The sequence below is a fragment of the Ambystoma mexicanum genome, chromosome 4q, assembly GCF_040938575.1.
Source record: "Ambystoma mexicanum isolate Mex_15411 chromosome 4q, UKY_AmexF1_1, whole genome shotgun sequence".
NCBI lineage: Eukaryota > Metazoa > Chordata > Amphibia > Caudata > Ambystomatidae > Ambystoma > Ambystoma mexicanum.
This window is the reverse complement of record NC_090928.1, coordinates 164,218,790-164,241,625: the sequence shown is the minus strand read 5'-3', so window position 1 is coordinate 164,241,625 and position 22,836 is coordinate 164,218,790.

Below are 22,836 nucleotides of genomic sequence, written 5' to 3'. Positions count from 1 at the left end.
GGCGAAGCGACGCGTGCTGAAATAATGTCCTTTCCAGGCTCAGAGATGTGCTGGGTCCGGAATCAGGTAAGGAATCAAATAATGTCCGTGATCTAACCTCTTCTCCTTTCTTTTCCTTTTGTCTAGGAGCTCCGGATTCGAGGCGGGCGTGGCAGAAGACTGGATGCTGACTTGCAGACACGGTGAGCGTTACGCTGCTGGATGCAGAATAACACTAAGTATGAGCTGCTGTTCGGGCGTGGTTTAAATAGCCTGCAAAGTAGTCCTAGGTAAGAAGTTCCCCAGAACCACAACCGAGTAAAAAATAGTCCCTGTAATAAAATAGTCCCATCCAGGCCTCACGTTGGCTTGGACTCATTTGCAGCATGGTCTGCATACGGTAAGCAAAGTCTATGAGCCTGGCGCCTATGTTGCCAGGACTGATTTCTATGATGAGCCTGGTGCCTAAGGTGCCAGGACTGAACCCAAACAGTCCCCAGCGGGGGCTGTTGGGGTTTTAATGAGTATCTGGATGCCTGCTCCCGGGGCTGATGGACTTGATCTGGATGCCCGGGGGTAGGCATCATGACAATATGGCTGGGCAATTGTCTACCTGCTTTAGGGCATTATTCCGCAGTGATAGAGAATTGTTGCAATTTAGCCTTCCCTCACCACAGGAGGGGTCACCGGCATGTACTATGTACTGTAAGCATGGCATTGGAAGTATAGTATTTAACGACATTTGGCACAGACAAACCAGACATGCCTCTGAACTTCAGTGGCCAATCAATGGTAGTTTTGAAATCCCTCGTATTGAGTATTTAGAGTCAATTGTATTAAAGAAAAAAGCTAGACCTGCAGCATTTGATGTTTTGCAGAATTGGAAAAAAGAAGCGTTGCAACAACTTAAAAGTAGAGAGAAACATGTATGCCGTCATAAAACAAACGCTGAAAAAGCGTTGTTATATGATCAGGACAAACAGTCTGAGGCGACTACAAATATGGACAGGGCTTTTTCACTCGGTATTCAGAAAATCTATCCTTCTAAAGATCTTCACATTTCTGATGAGTTTATTGACAAAATATTGAATGAACGAAGGTCTGGTGCCTCTGTGCCACCTCCGTATGTTCCTCTTCCTGCTGTTTTGCCTCTTCCTCCTGTTATTCCTGCTCCACCTGTTGTTGTTCCCATTGTTCTTGCCCCACCTAATGTTCCCCTTCCTCCAGCTCCCGCACCTCTTTTTATCGTACCAGTTATAGTATCTCCATCAAATATGCCTGCTCCCTCTCTTCCAAGTGGTCCTGAGCCGCTTGTAATCGATCGAGGTACAGGAACAAAGGCTGTAACTCACAATACCGTACCACCGGAGAAGAAACGTGAGTTAATTGCATGGGCTAAGCATTGTATGGAGAAGGATGATCAAGCTAGCGTTTTTGTCACACTTTGTAATGCGGATAATTTTCCTGAGAAAAATGTTTTTATCGAAGGTTTAGGGATTAAGTTATGTATAATGTGGGGAAGATTAAATAATGCGGATCTTCCGCAAGGGTTAAGGGATCTAAATACTCTAGCACTTTCTAGAGACACTGTAGAAAAGGTAAATGAGCATGTCGAGAGGTTGTTTGGGTATAGAAAGAAGTTAGAAAAGTTACAGGATGACGAAGAGGAAAATATGTATGTACAGAAACGGTTCCTTCTGTGTCGTAAACCGATATCTGAGGAAATGCGAATTTGTAAGAAAGACGCGATTGGATGGATTTCAGACATATCGATAACTCCAGTTGAGGTATATGACACATATACTCAATATACGCTAGAAATGCAGAGGAAAGTGATACAGGTAATGGTAGAGTACTTAGAGGATGAGTATGTAAAAAGGAAGATTAGTTGTCCCACAGAGTTATTGAGCATTTGTTAGAGAGCTTTTTCACTTTACACTTCTTTGACTGCTTTAGCGCTCAACTTGGCTCTGTTGCTTAGTAAGCGCTCAGAGTTGCCTATATCTCAGTTGCCTATGAGAGAGGTACCTCCGACATTTCTCCCAAAGGTTGAGATTCCTGCTAATGTATCAGCAGGTACACCTGCTGTGGACATTCCCACACATTATGTATCACAGTTTGTTCACGTCCCGTTTTCACGACAGGAAGTGAACACTATTAGACAATCCATTCTGGACATTAGGAAAAATCCGACAGGGTTCTATAAAGAGATAGAGTCCATTTTGCAGTCCTCAGTGTTCACCCTAGGTGACATTGATTTGTTGTTTCCTGTACTCCTGCCCGTAGATTTGTGGAAACAGGTTAGAACTATAGACGACGTACCCGGGTTAGGAGATACATGGGTGAATATAACTAGACTCGATGGGGAAAGGCCAGCCTCGGGTGATATTAACTTTGCCTGACAGAATCGCTGCTAAATTAAAAACCATAATTCCCGAAAAGAGAATTATTTGGGACAAGCTTACAGCCTGTGTCCAAGGAAAGACTGAGGGTGCTACTGAGTTCTTTAATCGGTTCGAACAGGTATTCTCGGATTTCAGTGGACAAGACTTAGGCACAGAGTCTGAGAAAAGATTATTTGTGGACAAATGTGTACATGGATTGCTGCCTGACATTCAGTCACAAATTATGTCTTCTGAGAGCGCTTGGCAGGCGAAATCACAATCAGAAGTACTGCACATGGCTCAGTACTACGAGAACCGTGTCAATAATGAAAAGGATAGGATTAAAAAATGGAAAGGCGATTTAAAAACTAAAGTGCTTTTGCAGCAAATTGTTAGGGGCCCCAGAGGGGGTAGTTCTCAGGTTAGAGGTCAGTATGTCCCGCAGGGGAATGTGCCCTTGGGTCCTGTGAAAATTAACCAGTGCGCTTATTGTCGTCGAGGGGGTCATTGGCGAGCACAATGCCCCGTCCTTCAACAAAGGTCAAATAATGCATTCAGTAATATGGGTAGGCGATCCAGAGGTCCGCCGGGTGTAGGGGGCCCTGGTAGAGGTCAGTTTACACAGGACCCTCAGCAACCTTTTTCACAGGACAATCAGACTCCGAGTGTGGACACCAGGAACATATTTGATCATCCTTCCGCTGCATATTTATCTGAAGACCTTCCTTTTGATGATATTCTGTTTCGTTAGGATTGCCCGAAGCAGGGTTTGGAACCCACACCTATTCCCGTCAATCAGAAAAGTCCCTACGTTGAAATGGTGGTGGGAAATAGGAAACATCAGTTTTTGGTAGACACTGGAGCACAGAAGTGTTCCATTGATCATTCACGGGTTCCAAACATTTCACTGTCAGGGCAAACCAATGTTTCTGTAGGGTTTTCTGGTACACCAGTTGTTTGTCCGGTTTCTATACCAGTACCTATTTCTTTGGGTCCCTTTACAGACCATTGTCCATTTCTGTTGACTTCGGATTGCGGAAAGAACTTGCTGGGGTTGAATTTGTTAAAAGAATTAAATGTAGTGATTTATTGTTCTTCTGATGGAGTGCGCGTGACGATTTCACCACAGCAATTTTCTGCCTCACAATTCTTGACTAGACCTTTGCCTCCAGAATTCTTTAATGTACCAGAGAGCTTGTGGGCTGTCGATGACAATGATGTCGGTGTTTTACAGATTGAGCCTGTCAAGATAGTTTTGAAACATGGAATTTACCTACCACGCATTCCTCAGTATAAGATTTCAGTTGAGGGTGAGCGAGCTATGAAATGCATTGTTTCCGGGGTGATTGAAGAAATTTCAGGAAGTTTGTGTAATAGTCCGATTTTACCCGTGTACAAGAAAGGCGATATTGCAATTCCATTCCATTTCATAATTGATTTACGTGCCATTAACAAAGTTGTGGCACCACATTTTCCAATTGTGCCTGATGTAACGACAATCCTAACCATGATTCCAGCTACAGCTACTTACATTAGTGTTGTGGACTTAAATAATGCATTCTTTAGTATTCCTATACACAAGGATAGTAGATATTTGTTCGCATTTACCTTTGGGGGATGCTCGTTTACATTTACTCGTGCACCTCAGGGGTACACAGAGAGTCCTAGCATTTATAGTAGGGCTTTGAAAGAACAACTTGATACCCTTGAATTTCCCTCTACCTGTACCTTGCTTCAGTACATTGATGATTTGCTTCTAGCTGCTGATTCTGAGAGTGCCTGTAAGGAGGGCACTGTGTTATTACTTATCCATTTAGCTAAGCATGGTCACAAAGCTTTGCTTAAAAAATGTCAATATTGTTGTCAGGAGGTCACCTATTTAGGCTATCTCCTGTCAAAGGAGGGAAGAAGATTGACACCTGAAAGAATAAAACACATTTCCGGTATGTCTGTCCCAAATACACAGAAGGAAGTTAGGGCCTTGATAGGTATGGCTTCTTACTGTAGGTTGTGGATCCCGAATTTTTCACTAGTGATCAAACCGATGTTGGCTTTGATGAAGAAGGGCATTTCTTCGCCATTGCCATGGAACGCAGTACAACAGCAGTCGTTTGACTTGCTTAAGACTGCATTGTGCTCTGCGCCAGTTTTGGGCACACCAAACTATGAAAAGGCCTTTGTGTTGTTTGTGCATGAATGTGATGGATGTGCTTTGGCTGTATTAACGCAGGAACATGGAGGGAAGAATAGGCCGTGCAGTTACTTTTCTTCCGCCCTTGATCCTGTAGCATGCGCATTGCCAAGATGTTTGCGAGCTGTCACTGCTGCTGCCAAGTCTGTAAAACAGAGTGAGGGAATGGTCCTAGGCCATGATCTAACCCTGATGGTGCCTCACTCTGTAGATGTTCTACTGAACCAAACTCAAACCCAACACCTCACTTCTGCACGGTTGACCAGATATGAATTGATCTTGTTTGCTCCTCACATTCAAGAGGTGTTGTGTCCTTAATCCGGCTGTACTCCTACCTTTCCCGCAAGATACTACTTGCGGCGATGAAGTGCCACATGATTGTTTGTATACGACCGAACAAGAGACAAAGGGTAGAAATGATTTGAAAGATACTCCCTTGGATAATCCGCAAGGAGAGCTGTTTTGTGATGGCTCCTGCTTCAAACTTCCAGATGGTACAACCAGAGCTGCTTATGCGATCACTACATTGAGCACGGTTGTGGAAACTAAGAGAATCACGCATAATTCTGTGCAGGCCACAGAGATTATAGCATTGACCTGAGCTTGTGAACTTTCCGAAGGGCTTTTAGTAAATATATATACTGATAGTCAGTATGCCTTTGGGGTGGTTCACAACTTTGGGAGACTTTGGTCAGAGAGAGGGTTACTAACTTCGCATGGCACCAAAATTCAACATGGCTCCCTAATAGTACAACTACTCTCAGTGCTTGCGCTCCCTATGCAGTTAGAAGTTATGAAATGTGCAGCACATTGAAAGATTACAGATGATATAGGGAAAGGGAATGCTTTGGCTGATCAGATAGCTAGGCAAACTGCTAACGATCTCCTTACGAAGATGTATGTTTCAAGGGAATCCGTAGATGCTTATACAATAGATGAGGGTGTTGGGTTTGTATGGGATATCCAAGCTGATACCGTGTTAGAAGAATCCAAAAGGTGGGCTGAAGGATTGGGGAAACTTGATGATGACGGGTGTTGGGTGGACATAGTAGAAGGGAAATGGCTACTCCCTGACGCGTATGTCATGATGATGGTCATCATGGCCCATGGTCCTATGCATGTATGTGCCCAGAAAATGACAAAAATGTTGGAGAAGGTTTGGGTAAATGACAAGATTTTGAATATTGCCCAGCGCTACTTCCGGGAGTGCATGATTTGCCTCCAACACAACATGGGAAAGGGGACAGTAACTCCAAGGGGTAGTTTTGGGCCACCCTCTGTCCCCTTTGTAGTGATCCACTTTGATTTCATTGAAATGGAACAATGCAATAATAAGAAATATGTACTGGTGGTTATCTGTGCTTTTAGTAAGTGGGTTGAGGCTTTCCCTGTTAAAGATGCTACAGCTATGACTACTGCAAAAATCATGTTAAAAGAATACTTTCCACGGTTCGGTTTGCCAAGAGTTATCTGGTCGGACAATGGTCCACATTTTATTGCCGCTGTAATTCTACCGATATGTACAGCATTACGAATTGACAAACAGTTCCATTCGGCCAGATATGCTCAGAGCGCCGGACTAGTGGAAAGACACAACGGTATCATCAAGAACAAGCTCGCTAAAACGTGTGCCGGCACCAAACTAAAATGGCTGGACGCCTTACCGATCGTGTTGTTATCTATGCGCACAACCCCTCAAACTAAGTCTGGGCTCTCTCCATTTGAGGTGGTAATGGGAAGAACTGCCAATATTTGGAACCTTCCTAAATGTAACTCGTTCAGAAATGTAAGAAAATGTACTACTTTCAGATTATTGTAGCCAATTGACTAAAACCTGTATTTGATTTATCACCATGTACAAGGAGCTTTACCTGTGCGATACGAGGGCCCGGGCCACAGCATACGGCCTTGGAGTTGGGTGCTCATCAAATCATTTGAGCACACCCCCTGCCTCGCGCCTCGCTGGCGTGGCCCATTCCAAGGCCTGTTGGTCACCCAGACAGCGGTGCGGGTCGCTGGGCGAAAGAACTGGATCCAAGCGTCCCACATCAAGAAACTTCCTCACCCTTTGCCGCACGTTACAGAAGAAACAGAACCCCTTGCTGACGCTGCAACCAATGATTCCAAAGCAGTAAGCAGCACTCAGAGTGTGTCGGAGAATCTCTCTGAGCCAGGGAGGCTTGGGGAAGCTGCCATTTTGTCTCTGCACTCTCTGAAAATTTTGCACCCGGGAATGGCTGTTTCAAATTCAGCCCCTTCACATGTCTCCGACACGTTGTATCCAGCAGGAAGTGACGACATATTGTTTCCGGATCAATCAGTACCAGGAAAAGTACGATATAATCTACGACCACGAAGATAGACTTACGGCACGGTTTTGCTGTGCATTTGATAGACTTACGGCACAGTTTTGCTGTGCATCTGATAGACCTACAGCATAGTTCGGCTGTGCATTCAGAGAAGTAAAAGAGTCATTGAGGGCTTGTTTTTTGCCCAAATTTGAGAAAGGGGATTCTGTTGGCTAGGGTTGTGGAAGGACTAAGAAGTCGCTCGACAGGGAGGTCGCCAACAACTAACTTTGGAGTGACCGTTTGAAGACTAAGATGCCCGCCACCGCTACCGCTTGTATGGGACTGACTTGTAAATAAGGGGGTGACCAACCGGGACAATGGACAAAATTCCTGGGCCCCGAAAACGTATTGCTGTATTCTTATAATGATATTTGGTTTTTTAATAGTCGCTGCCTTAGGATTGTGGTACCTCAAGGAAACTCACTCTTTAGAACTTTTGTTGCCTACTGAAAGTGCACCCATTGTTGCTACTCCCTTTGTGCATTTGCATACCTTATCCCCTAGGGATTCTCAGCACAGACAAAGGTACCACAACACATGCCATTTTTAATAAATCTAACTGTTGGGTCTGCTCACATTTACCACAACACAGGGATAAGGGGCTAGGTTGGTATATTCATCCTTTTCCTTTGACAACTGCTTCGAAGGCTCGTCCACGGCGGGATGAGAATGGTGACACCCCAGCACAAATCTTGGGAGATATAGCTAAATCAGTTGTGCCATTTTGGGGGCAGATAGCGAATTCAGAAGATATCAGAAAACTAGCGAGAGTACTGGAGAGAACCATCAACCGGACCACGGACATACTCTATAATATGACGTTAGAACAAAAGGCTATAAGATTAGTAGAACTTCAAAACCGAATGGCATTAGATGTCATTTTAGCTGAGCGTGGTGGAGTGTGCAAATTAGTGGGGTCCACTTGCTGTGTTTTCGTTCCAGATTCCTCCCCAACTATCTTCAAGGCGATACAGAATCTGCACGTCCTTAGTTCTGAAGTGCATGATCCCGAGGGAAACTGGGATCTAAGCGCTTGGTTCTGGGACTTCTTGCAATCTTGGGGTTGGAAGGTACTTTCGTTCTTACTAATTATTTTGGGAATCTTGTTGTTTCTTTGTTGCTGTATTCAGTGTCTACCTGGTATGTGTTCGATGCTAGGGGGATGTTGCGCACAAGCGATAGGTTCGATAGGACATAAACTATATGCCCCAGATAAGACTTCCAAAGAATATGTGTTGAAGGATATTATAGCAAATGACCTAATGGCAATAGATATTTACGATAGTGATTCAGGGTGCATGGACGATGATGCATGGAGTTATTTGCAAAGAGATCCAAAGTAGTTTTTTAGCACTTGCATAGGCCAAAAGGAGGGTTTGTCGAAGGAGAAAGTATATTGTGCCTCCTATTGTAATAAATATATTAATATTGGCCTACGCCAAGCTGCTCGAAAGTCGCTTGCGAAGGAAATCCGTGTTGCAAGGTCCTGACCTTAAATCCATGTAGGCCGCCATTTTAGGTCAAACCGCCATTTTAGGATTTGTTGTGTAAAAGTCACCCTGTGAGTTAAAATGGTGGACGATGTCATTCCAGAATACAACATGGCTGTCTTGACCTCTGTACATAGCTAATGGGTAACTTGCCTGCAGGCCACTTGTTGAGGTCGTGAACTGAAACCTTGTCCATTGTTGACCTATGTGTAGAAGGATTACTCGTGCAAAGAGACTAATCCACAAGCATATGTTGAGACAATGTATTCAAATACTGAACGAAGAACATCTGTTTAAACTCCATTGTATTAATGTTTAAGAAGGCCTGCATGGAAAATCATATAATAAACAGTTATTGCATAGGTTTGTTGATAACATGTATTAAAGGCAAACCAGTTATATGCGGTTGTTTGAGACTTGGCACGAACCCTACATCGGCGATATATTAAAAGGAATATTAACCCGAAGTGGGGCTGGACATCGTGCCCACCAAATGTATAAAAAGCAAATGCATTCTATTGTGCAACGTCTCTCTCTGAACACATTGAACCACGCTGGAGTTTGTTGTGTTGTACTGAGGGCCGATAGCTATCTGATTTTGCTCTGTTTTTGTAACTGGATTCAGTATAAAATAAAGTACTTTGTATGTTCCTGTGTAACCCGTGTTCGGTGTATTTCCTTTTGGGGTACTCAGCCTCGATATTTTGATTTTGTTTTCACAGGCAAAGCGCAGAAGTCTTATAACTCATTGTAAGTGAAGTCAGAACATGAGGAGAGTGGATGGTTGAATGTGATTCATTATCAGTTAGCACAGGAGGTTATTTTAAAACAAAAATGTTCTATGTGTTCTCTTACATGTGCTAATTGAGAAAATGACAGAATGCCATGTTTATAAATGTTTTCCATGTACTGCACTGTTTGTTTGTATTTCTTGTTTTTAGGTAACTGCAGCAGTGTTTATGTGGGTAAGATTTGGGGAATGCGTTGTTGCTAATTGGATTATGCTTTTATTGTAAATGACATGGTGTTTAACATATTTATAAAAGGTATGAAGACTGAATTGGTGTAAGGATCCTTTTTATGTCTCTAAAGCTTTATGTGTCAGTGGGGGAAAGTAAATAGGAGGCGTTTTGGTATCTACACCACAGTGGTAAAAGAAAAGTTTTACCGCTGGAGGTAAAATCACAGAAAAGGAAAAATATATATATATATACAAGCTAGGAAGTTGGTGTGTTGTATGAATGTGTTCCATCATGCATGCTAACATGGAACAGAGCCCTCCAAGGGCATAGGCCTCAGATGTACATAAGTCATTGGCAATTCATATGCGATTTTTGACAAGCTGTGTTCTATTCTAAATGTGCTAAGTCTAAGTACTTGCTTACAGTCAGCCCAAAGTGTATCATAGTTAGAAAAGGGAGAAGGTGTGTCTTATCATATGGGGTAGTGTAAACCATTTGCTCACCACTAAATCACCACCAAAATGAGGTAATGCCAATTTACCACCCAAAATACCACAATACTAAACTACCGCCAAATTAGGTAATAGCCCCAAAGACAAAACCTCTTAAAGGAATGCACTCATCATGCCTAATGGACCGCCATTAAACAGATAGTTTGTATTAGTTCCAAAAAGAACGGGCAGAGTTAGCTAAACATTCATAATCAGCAAAATGTGTTTTAGTTTCCTACTTCCTTGTTTCTTTAGAATGGGGGCTATTGTATCCAATCATGCAAACGTGAGATGTTTTATTGAATAAAGTTACCTTGGTGGGTCTTTGTGGCTGGTAAATAGGCTGACACCTTGTCCCTCCGAGTGTAAGTTGTGCCCCGCTGTGTAGCTGAGGCACACAGTGATTAGTGTAAATCTGTACTGCCACCATCAAGGCACACCTTGATCACTCTCTGAAAGCCTCTAACCTTCATTGGCCTTTGATGGAGGTACAAAGGGCCCCCAAATGAATGGAAAATGGATGGTTGGAGTTGAACAAAGGATGGGGAAAGGTGTACTACTGCAGATTCTGTAAATGCAGCAAAGCTTTCTTTTTCTCTTCCATCTTGTGCATTCCCATGGCGGCCTTTTGCATGCTTACCACAGAGTTGCTTTGGGGCTCTACCATTCCCTTGTCAATGCCGCCACAAGAAAGTACAATTGATAGAATATCACCAGGTGTGTCTTAACTGTGTGTTTCTTCAGGGTGGACCCTTTTCTACCATCATATTCTATAATCAAACACAGAAAGTATTGATTCTCACATTTCTATAAAAACCCATTCCGTACAAATGAGAATTGTGAATAAGTTGCTTTGAGTTTTCTGCCAGTGCTTTTTATTATGTCACTTATGTAATATAAACATTGAAACATATCCTCTCTCCTTCTCCCCCAATCCCTCTGTATCCTATTCGCTTTCGACCTTGGACTTTGACTCTTACTTTTCCTTGAAATTCATTCTCCTCTGTTCTTCTATTGCCGCCTCTCCCACGTGATCTTGCTCTACCCATTCCCCTCTTTCCACCCCCCTTAAGTCTTTATTCATCCTCTCTATACCTCTGATTGTTTGTTCTTTCTTTCCAAAGCCTTCCCTACTGCTGTCCCTTCTGACCCTTTTACTTCTTCTGTCATGCCCCAGGTCTATTCTTTTCCTTTTTTCCTGCTTGGCTACTCTCTTTAATCTTTCTCTTCATACCTCTACTTTTCCCTCTTTATTCAAACATGCTACCATACTCCACATTCTTAAAAAACCTTCTTTGGATTCCTCTCTCCTCTTTAACTTTCGTCTGATATCACTAATTGCTTTTCTTTCCAAACTTTTGTAAACTATTGTCTATTCACGAGTCTCTACTCATATCAATACTGCCTCTCAACTCCATCTAAACCAATCTGGTTTTCGTCCCTTTCACTGTTCAGAAACTTGCCTTCTTTCTGTCTGTGACTCTCTGCTTTCAGCTCGCTACTCTAAGCAATCCTCTCTCCTGGTTATTCTCGACCTGTCAGCAGCTTTCATATGGCTGATCACTCTCTTCTTCTCTGCTCACTTTCCTCCCTTTGTTTTAGGGATTCTCTCCTAGACTGGTTCCTCTCCTACCTCACATATTATACACATTCTGTTTCATGGTCTGGTCAAATATCTTCTGTCCCCCCTCTTCAATTAGGTGTCCATCAGGTTTGAGCCTTCGATCCGCTCCTATTTTCCCTTTACACAATTCCCCTTTCTTCCGTTATCTCATTGTTTGGTCTTTCTCACCACTTTCATGCAGATGATACACAGCTTTTTCTCTGTCTCTTCTTCCATTCACTCTACTCTTACTTCATGCCTTCTTCCTATTCATTCTAGGATGGTGCATCATTACCTCAATCCAAACCCCACCAAGAGTGAGGTCATTTTCTTCCCTGTCTCTTCTACTTTCCCCCTTTGCAGCCGCCTTCTATCCAGGGCTCAAGCCCTAAAAATTAAAGTGGGGGGACTCATCAACAAATGCAATGGGATGTGACGTTGCCAGAAATTAGCATATCAAAGTGAAATATGCATATTTGATTAAATTGGCTTTGCATAACCTCCCAAATTGAACAGGCCGAATGCCATTTGCCTTTCATAAAGTCAACACACACATAAAACCAAGACAGGATATTTTCTTCTGATAGTGTTTTTGAAAATGTTAAAAGGTGTGCATGTTTTAAACTCCAAGAACCAATACAAATATTTTGCCTGAAACTTGCAGTACCGACATGGCATATTTCACCCTTAGTTGGTTGTTTTTTTTCATCAGGTTATATAGTGCGGTGGTGAAGTATCCGGCCTAGACTGCGGTTTGATCCTCGAGGTGTGCTTTAATTTGTAAATTCAAGGAGGACATCCAATGTTTTTCTATGAGCTGGGGGGGGGGACTGAGTCCACCCTCTTAATAAAGTGGGTGGATTTCATTGCCCATGCATGTACCGTCGACTTGAGCCCTGCTTCTATCTATGTTTCTCCTACTTTTCTTAAAGTCTCATCTGTTAGAAACTTAGGTGTTATCCTTGATTCCTCTCTCACATTCTCCTCTCATATCTTGTCTATTGCCCAATCCTGCCGCCACCATCTCCTTAATGTTTGGAAGGCACTGCCTTCCCTTCCCTTTAACACTACCACAATTCCGGTGTCCTCTCAAATGTTCTCAGCTGTTCTACTGTTCTTATCTTTACCTTTGCCTTTCTACTACTCACCTGGGCCCTTTCAGCTCCATGTACAATTCCTCTATTCGTCTTATCTTCTCTTCATCTGCCAGAGAGTCTATTTCCCCGGCGATTGCATCACTTCAGTGACTTTCAATCAAAATGCACTTCCTCTTCAATTTTCTGTGCCTTGTTTTTAAGTGTCCCCATGCCTGCCCCTGCCTCCTTATCTCTGTTCTTTGGTTTCGTGAAACTCTCGCTCTCATTGGTCCCAAACACTTTTTCTTCTTACTGTCCCTCCTCGTCCATGTGCTCAATCTCATTTCAGCTCTTTTTCCCTATTGGCCCCCAAATATTGGAGCACACTCCCCTTTCCTCTTCGTTCTCTCTCTCTTACTTTCCTCTCATATGAACCCATCTTAAAACTAATTTACTTGGCTGCTGATTCGGTTGTTGCATTTACTTCTGCTTGATTTTCACCATCTCATGTACCTGTCAAAGCTCTTTGGTGTATAGCGCTATATACAAACTATGTCAAAGGTCTTTGATTGGCACAATACACAAAGCAGATGACATTCAGTGGGGTGGGGCAGGGGTGGATTGCAAAGCCAAAGAGTGGGATCATTTAATCAGCACATTTTGTAGAATACCTATAAAGCAAAGTGGCACAACGAAACCAATGATAAAATAGCCATTCAAAGAAGGAATCTACGTATGGATGTTTGCCACCTTATTTACAAGGGAAAGTCAACTCCTTAATGCAATTTACTACAATTATGGAAAAGAATACAGATGTGTGCGCCTGTATCAAATTGTCACACTCACAATATCTTTCATAGTTTGATTCATGGCAAAAAAAGTGACGTTCGCAATCTGAACCATCACTAAATTAATTTAGACATGTATTCCAGATTTAGCTCGAGAGCCACATTAGTGCAACATTTCACATGTGCAAGTGCAATTTTGCATGACATTTACACCTGGGCAAAAACGCTGTAATGTAAACACTCACGTAGGTCCTGATTCATAGAAGTGTTGTATGGTGGTGGACTCCAATTATAAAAGCTCAGTTAACATGCCCATAGTCATTTTGATGAATGTCTAAAAAGAGAGTAAAAGAACACGTACATGCAGCTTGTGGTCATGCATTCCACATTCTGCCTGTATTTGTCCATGTGCTCCTGTCCCTGACTACTGTGCTCCACGTCCTGACTGCTGCACCCCTTTCTTTGACTGTTGGCTGCACCCCTCTCCCCCAGCTAGACTTCTGTTCCCCTCTTCCTGATTTCTGCACCCACTCCTGGACTGTTGACTGCACCTCCAAACCTTGGCTGCTGTGCCCCTCATCCTGTGCCTGTCTCACGGACTGTTTTACACCCCTTATATTATGATTTTATTATTATTAATATTATTGTATTTTTTTTAGCACAGACCAAGATTCAGGAAGCAACAGAATGCCTTAAAATTCACAGGAAAAAGGACAAGGTAAGCAGAGAAACAAGGGAGTGATGAGCTGAGAGGAAGAGCTGGCAATTTGTTAGCAAGGGATCTAGAAGCAAGCAGGGGAGGAAACGGTGGGCATCAGATCACCCAGTCTCAGGTAGGGTGGGAGGTGGAGAGTGTGTTCCTTCTGTTAGGGAGGAGCCATTCCTTGAAGTGAAGGGTCTTGAGTTTCTTCCTGAACTGTAGAAGAGAGAGGTGAGTCTAATGTTAATTGGCCGGAGGTTCCAGAGTCTTGGGCCAGTGAACGCCTGGTTCTTTCCTTCCTGCACCAGCAGAGTAAAAATCTGCACATGTCCTTACTTATGGTGCATCGCAGGCCTCCAGAGAGGCTGAGTTTCTCAGTGAGGTAGGTTGGGGACTTTGGGATGACAGCCTTGTAGATGATGCAGCAGGATTTGAAGATGATACAGGCTTACAGAGGGAGCCAGTGCAGTTCGATGATGGTCATGGTTTTGGGGTTGAATTTGCTGAGTGTCGCGATGAGCCATGCTGCAGCATGCAGGACACATCTCAGGGGTGCCAGAGTAGTAGCTGGAAGACCATTTAAAAGGGCATTGCCCCATGCAGGTGGGAAAGGACAAAGGCTTGGACAGCAGATCCGAAGTTGTTTTCTTACTAATGGGCCCATGCCTGTTAACTTTGCTTCTGGACACTGAAGCTGGAAACCACCCCGGCTTGTTTACAAATTCCCTCTTTCTTCTCAGTTATGCCTGACCACTTTGCCTCCTTCTTTTCCCTACTACAACAGAAAGCCACCAGGAGCATGTCAAAAAGGTGAAGGCTGACATTCTCCACTGGCAAGCTGAAGGTCTAGATCAAAATGGCACCATTGAGGAGCCCCTTGACCACATAGGTTCCAAGTATGCCAACACACAAAAATTCCTTCTCACAAATCTCAGAAAAGCTATCATGGCCAGCGGCGATTGGGTTTTGACCACACCACACAGGACAAGCCAAATGCAAAAGCAATGGAAGGACCTAAGAACTGTGTGCAGAAGTTTCTCTCTGACCATCACAAGGAGAGCCTAGCCACATGGTCCACCACATCTGGACCTGCACCTCTGGGATTAGCAAGCATTGATGGCCATCAACCTGACTGACCTAGTCAGAGTAACAGGGGCGCAGACTATGGAGGAAGATGAGTGCACCACATTTATGCCTGACAATGAACAAGGAGGGTGAGTTGGCGTGTGAGAGTGGGCAAAACAATTTGTTTGTGCTACAAATGCACAGATAAACTGAACATTTTACCCACACAGATGTGAGACAAGTCATCTCCCTCTTGTCACAGACATAGCAGCAGAGTTCTAGTACAACCTGACCTATGCATATGACTAGATGATTACTGTTACGTGTTGGTCGTTCGAATGCCAGCAAGGAGAGATGCCTTGGAAGAAAGTGAATCCACTGACCTGTCTGCTATGACACTATGATAAAATGGTTGTTAGATCCAGGGGAATGATACACCTCCCTAGGACGGTGCTAACTGTACATTAGCCAGTCCAATAGATGTCCATCAGGGTTAGCGTGCCAGTTTGGAGGTCAGGACGCTAATAGTCTTACCACCGTTCTTATTATTCCCTAAAATATATTGCCACTGTCTCTGAAAAACAAGGATAATCAAAGAATTCCCATTACTTTTGTGGGTTTGTACTGGTCAAACCATGTCCAACTGTTCACATACTTTTCCAAATACAAGGACACAATCCAGTAATTTCTGATACTATTTATTTATGTATTCTTGCCATCCCTCCTGCTTTACACCCAATCAGGCTTTCAACACATTTTTCTTCCATCTGTAACCTGGGCCTGTTAGACTGTGGATGTCCCCTCCCTATACTATTAGAACACTGGACAGCAGGCAGTGACATGAAAACACAACCTCATTCTTCCTAGCTCCTTTCTCCCGAAAGTCAGCTCCCTCCCTTCCTGGAAGCTTTAGTATCATTTTATTCATATTCTCTTCCTCAGTCAACACCTTGATCTTCTCGTAGGTGGCCTCATATATAGAGGTGTTAGCCCCCAGACACTCTATGTTTATTGAATGTCACTGGACCATACCTCACACCCTGCATAAGACCAAGTGTACTACACATTGTGCTTTCATTGGTGTTATTTCTTGTGATATAAACAAGCAAATAAAACAGGGCTCGCTCGATTTCTTTCTTTCAAACACTCTCATACGTCTATACCACAAATTGTTGTCTGTGGGTTATGCACGTCACTAGATTGATCTGGTAGAACATTTGGGTTGTGATATCCCTTATTACTCTAATTATAGAGACACTGATATTTGCTGATGCCTCTGCAATGTTATTGCCATTATACCATGCTCCCACAGAAAGAAACCATATAACCTTGACCATGAATAAAGAGGGAGAGAGAAGACAAAAAGGAGCAAAACAACACAGGATATTATTTTTTTCATTACATCGTGTTCTTCTTGCACCTGAGATGTTACTAATTGCTTTTTTCAGATCCTGAAATGCCTCAGTCATTTGGCCTCTCCATACAATTGGCCCTTTAACCTTCTCTGCCTCTTTAAGCCCTTGTAGCAGTAATTTGGTATAAGATTAATAATCAAATATCCAAGCTTGACAGTAATTACATAACCCCAAACTGGTGAAACTGATTTATCGTGGTGGGTGTCTTTGTATGTTGTACTGCTGTGACTCTCTCTCTGGCATTATTTTTTTCTCTGCTGTTATTATCTGTTCCAGGTATACCACTTCCTTTTGACAGTACTGCAACTTTTCCTTGGCCACCTTATAGCCCTTTTCTGCCAATAACGGGGGGAATTTCACTGAGTCGTTTCAGCACTGCTCCTCTGAGTTGCTGCACAGTAAAAGGTAATCTACCTATTGAATTATTGTGCTCTGTGTTTGTATGTTTCCTAGATCCACCTGTAGTACCCTGTTAGAAAAACTTGGGGATTCGCAGTACCCTTGAGGCAAACAAGTGTGTTGGAATCTTTGGCCTCTGTAGGGGAATGTGGTAAGGGGCTGGGAATCGGGTGCAGTGGGATAGAGATGAAGGTCTATTACAGTGAAGTGAGTTGCTTCTGCTACAATGGTCGTGTCTATGCCTTCCTCTGCTTCCTTTGACAAGGGTTACTGTTTTACTCGTGGAAGAACTTAGCCTGATTTTAACCTGATGTGCATGGCTCCTTTGCTTTTCAGTAACCACACATCATGTGGGCCGCTGGTCCATAAACAGCTGGTAATTTCTCCAAATCCTTCCGCAAATGAGACTTTAGATATCTTGCTAGGAGCTGGGTGTGGGGCAGTTCCCTGTTCTCCACTCTTATGTGGCAGGCTATATCTGTCTCGAATACCATTTCCCCTTCGCTCAGGGTGTCTTCGAACAGCTGTTCATTGAACACATCCCTCAGTCTGTGTGTGGGATCGATACAGATGATGGTGCGCCACTCAAGGTAATCCCTGTCAGTAGCACACTCACTTACATGGTCAGCCCTGGTGATAACTGCAACTAGAGGCAACATAACAATGGAACCTGTCTCTTTTTCTTGGTGAACTGCTGGTCTAAATACGAATTCAGAGAGTATGCACAAAATATTTCCTCTAATGCCTTGCAGCTGACCTAAGATTACTGTTACCCCATGGAGGAATAACCCTGGGTGGAGCGGCACCCCTCTCAAAGCGCTTTGTGCTCACAGCACATGGATGATCACAACTGCCCTATTGTAGTACATGCCTGGTGTGGAGCACACTGTGATCTCTTCTAAAAATAAAATGGTCATGTTCAGCTTACTGACGATATCCTTCAAAGGCGATTTACTGGTGTGTCTCGTGGGTACAGGAGTAGGCAGACAAGCCATGTGTGCCTATGGTGATCAGTAAGTCTTCTGTGAAAGGAACCGCCATAAGAGCAGAGAATACCTGCATGCCCATTATTTTGTCTGACAGTGGGAATAACCCCTTGCTTAATGCAGGATTTTGTGGGTCTGGTGTCATCCAGAAAAGAACCTTTTCTATTCCCTATCTTCACTCCCACTCTGAGTTCTTCTTCTGGGTTGGCAGTTACAGATAGCACTGGGCACGCATAGGTTCACTGTGGGTTTTCCTATTGAGTAGTGCTGGCAGACCTTGCGAGCTGAAAAGGATTGCTCCCCTACACACCCACCTAATGTGTCATAAGAATACATGTAAAGCTTGCTTGGCGCAGAAATGCAGTTGGAATAAATGGCCTTGTGAAACATGTCAAACAAAATGGAAGGTGCAGCCACATTCGAGTGAATGGGAGACATCAGAGAGCCTCGAGGCTGCAGGGAGACCTGGCTTGCTGAGTAAGCGGAAAACGCAGGCTTGAAAAAGCCCAGACAACAATCATGTAGGCTTAGCCAATGTTATTGTGAGCAGGTTAGATGGGGATCAGCACCCAAAGGACCAGACCGTAACAATTCCCAGTCGTGAGATACATTTCTCCTAGGTTAAGCAAAAGAGACAAATTATCGTGGAATGTCAGATTCCCAGTAACAAACATTCAATATTTGGGAGACAGTAGCTCAAACAAGTCTCTAGAGGCCAAGGGGAATATGACACTGACATTAATAAAAGCTAAAATCCAAGTAAATACTGAGCAGAATAATTCAAACTGTGGTCCTCGCACACGTGAACCGTAGCTGGAGAATATGGACTATTCATTAGATTCAGGTACAGACAGGTTGAGGTCTTTGTTCCCATCAGAAGCTCAAGACAATGATACAAAACGATGTACTGTCCTGGCTCATGGCCTAAGAATTGGAGAAAGGTATGCAAACAGTGAAAAGTTGCACCTTGGTGCCGTGCTCACCAGTCCCTATTGTTCCCTATTTGCCGACAACTGTCCACATTTCCAAGGCTGAGAATCACAATGTTGACCAATCCATACTCAAAAACAGCATTGCACCATGCAATGTTGTATCTGCCAGTATTATTGCACCACGATGACATGTTACTTGGATCTTTTTTGTAGGTGGTCTCAGGCGGAGCCATCAGATAGACAGTAGCAAATGGATGTATTAACCCATATGTAGTTGATTCCCTTAACCAATTCCCTTTAACTACTTCGAAACATCAATTGTGATGTCACTCCTACTTTTAATCCATTGTCATGAGTGAAGCCCGTCGTGAGATAAGAATTATTCGTGATATCCACAGCTGTCCCTGTTTTATGGTGTTTGTCAATAAAACAGGTTTTATCAAATTCTTTCATGGACTTTCTGGTTTCTGGGTGTGGGATTTCCCTGGACTGTCCTGTCTGATTACTCAGGGGTTCCATCCCTTCTTTTCAAATGTGATGATGATATAGGAGAAAATAGATCAAACAGATCTTCAGACAAAAGAATAGGATCCTCCTTAATCACTATCTTAGGACTCCCGTCCGGCCCATGTCACAAGATGGCTTAGCAATTGTAATAATTTGTAGAATCAGCTCCTCGTCAAACAGTAGCGGGCACGCTGCTAAATTTCCAGAGATTGGAACATTTTTCATGCGAGTAGAGATATAAAAATGGTAATAAAGTGCATTTTCCATATGCTCTCTAGAATTAGATTTGCTTGATCATCTTGTTGAAAAGTGCGCAATTTGTTAATTAATTACCAAAAGATTTTGATTGTGGGTGGTTTTAAAGTCATAAACATGTGTTCTATCTGTTTGATAAAGTGCTGCTTTGTGTAGTTTAAGCCAATTTTTTTTGTTTTTTTTTTATTAAAGGGATATTTGTATAATTATGGGTTGCTGGGAGTGATTTTTCCTTAGTTGTCTCAGGTTATAGTTTAATTCCTTTTTTTCCCAGATGTTCTTTCATCAAAGTGATGATTTTTGTTGAATAGAGAGGAAAGGGGTCTGCTTTTCCGTTTCATAAATGCTCGAAAACACTTCTCATTTTTGTGAAAGATCACTATTTGAAAGAGCTCCAATTGTATAATTGACTTTGGTCACCATCCTAGGTGGCCAAGAAAGTCGAGTTCTCTGACTGTTCATTGTATGCATAGTTTATGGACCAGTTTAGATGAATAGTTGCATAGAACACTGCATGGTCACTATATTTGGAAGGGAGAAGTTAATTATTGTACTCCAGCAGGGGTTTATGAAAAATAAGGAAACAATTCCATATACATGTTGTACTCGGAATAAAGTGTTTTTGTACTTAGTTTTTCTTGAATTTAAATCACCATTTGATAAGGTCTCAAGAGAAAAATGAGGTAACACACTTATGTAATTATGTAATTATGTAATATTTCATTGAATATTTCTGATTCGTTATTGGCAGCTATAAACGCCCACAGACAAATAATGAGGCACAGGTTAGGTTTGGATTAAGGGGTGATTGCACTGAATAATGTAATGTGTTTAATGAAGTAAGACAAGGGTATGTCTTAGCTGCATTTGTATTTCTTTTGCGTGTTAATTCTTTAGCAAATGCAATTCAAAAGTTAGTCTGCGATGCTTCAATGATAGAAGAAAAATAAGGTATTTCGTTGTATGTTGATTAGTTGGTGCTACTTTTGAAGACTCCAGCTGGAATACAAAAGAAACTTTTAACCCTGGAAAACATCTGTTCGCAGTATGCACTACGGGTCAACCTTAAAAAACACATTCCAACTGCAGTTTGTTCTTAATGAAGAAGTAATCAAGCAGGTTGACCGTTTTGGTTATTTGGGCCTGTTGTCCGTCAATGGCTCGTGGTCTGACCAAGTGTTAAGAAGTGGCTGTGTACTAATTCAATGGGGGGCACCATACTGTTGTTTATGAGGACATTTGGTGGGAAAATAGCGGTGGATGCTTCAGATATACAGTTCCGGCCCATTCAGCAGCACTCCATGGTGTGGAACTGTGGGGTCATACATTTTGAATTCCTATCACACTGGGCAAAATGCATTAAAAAAAAATCTGTTGTGTTTACCCAATACTGCTCCTACAATCCGAACAGCCAGTTCAGTACCAGGCATGGTTAAACCCTCCCCTATTGTGGCTACATAATAATACAGAGCTATACTTCCACAAAAGAGTACTGTGGGAAATGACTAAGAAATTAGAGGGCCCACAGTCAAAATGGATCTCTTTCATTAAGCCTGTTTTTAATCATTGCGTTTTGATCAGTTATGGCGTTAGAAGTCCTGTTTGTTAAATAAGCGATGCAATAAGGTGATGAAATCATTTGAAGTTTGGTTTATGACACATTTCTTGTACAATTCTAAACAGGGTACAAGTTGTGTGTCAAAACATTGTGGGGGTGTGAGGCATATTTATGGTGAATCACATGATCCCGTAAATGTGCACTTTATATCCTCTTTCATCTTGATATATGACCACAAGTAGGTGTAGTGGCAAAATGCCAACATTCATGCTTGACAAATTGCACTTTATGCACTTTAGAGCCAAAAACTATTGTTAATTTTGCTCTGCTGTCCATTTTATTGTAATTACAGAAAAAAGACCTTGATTATGTCATTGTCAGCCCAAACCATCTATGTTCTTCTAAGGCTATTTTTTGTACCTCAAATGACCAGCATGTGATGATCTCTGTGTCCAATTACATTGTCTGTGCTTGGCAAATCCGAAAAGATATATGAACTTGATTATTTAAAGTGATGAATATCTGTGCACTTGCAACTTTTAACCTTGTTTTTAATTCGTGTTGTCTTGTAAGATTTTTATTTTATTCGGATTTGTAAAGTGCACAGCAGCCCTGGGGCATCGTGGTGCTTGTTACATGCATAGCTTGGTTACATATACGTAATCATCATACATGAAAGTTACAGGCAGTGTGATATTTTATATATTTACAGAGATGGTTACATTTTACTGCGCAAGGAGTGAGATCTTAAGTTTCCTAAGAAATGCAGGGAGTGAAATGTCTGCTCTGATGTCTGTAGGTATGATATGATATGATATGGCATTTATAACGCTCCTATACACAATTGTTTCAAGGAGCGATGAGGCAGGGGGGGGGGCAGGGGAGACAGACAACGATCCTACTAGGCCATGTGTCATTCAAATTGCGCAAGTGCAGGGTAGAGGGGAAGGGAAAACTGCAAGGGGAAAGGGAGCGGGGAAGTGCAGTACAGGTTTAGTAGAAACAAGATAAGTAATAAGGGCCAGCTGGTGGCAAGTGCAAGATAAGTGCAGACAAGTGCTGGGAGGGGGGGGGGCTGTAGGGAAACAGACACAGTCCCACAGTGCAGGGGTTGCCAGGGAGGCAGTGCAGAGGAGAGTGGCTGGGCCACGGACCGGGATAGGTGAGTGGCCCCGTTGCAGATTCAGTGCAGTTTCAGTAATATTAACAGGGGATAGGGGGAGAGAAAGCGGAGGCAAAGAGGAAGGTTTTGAGGTGCTTCTGTAACCAGAGATGGTTCTCCTCAAGTTTCAGGGAGGCAGGAAGGCTGTTCCAGAGGGAGGCCCCTGCTGCAGAGAGAGATCTACCCCCAACTCGTTGCTTGGAGAAGCGGCTGACCCTGAGGAAGTTGGAGGCGGATGAGCGAAGAGCTCGAGAAGGAAGATATTTGGGAAGAGAGAGTTGAAGGTATTTTGGTCCGAGGCCCCAGAAGGCCTTGTGGACAATGCAGAGGGTTTTGGACTTAATCCTCGCAGCCACTGGGAGCTAGTGTAGCGATTTCAGTCCTGGAGAGATACGGTCCCTGGGCTTGAGGCCAAGGACAAGTCTCGCAGTCCTGTTCTGGATGAGTTGCAAAGGGCAGAGACTAGAGGCAGGCAGATTTAGATAGAGGCTGTTACAGTAGTCCAGCTTCGAGAGAACCAGGGCTCTAGAGACAGTGAGCTT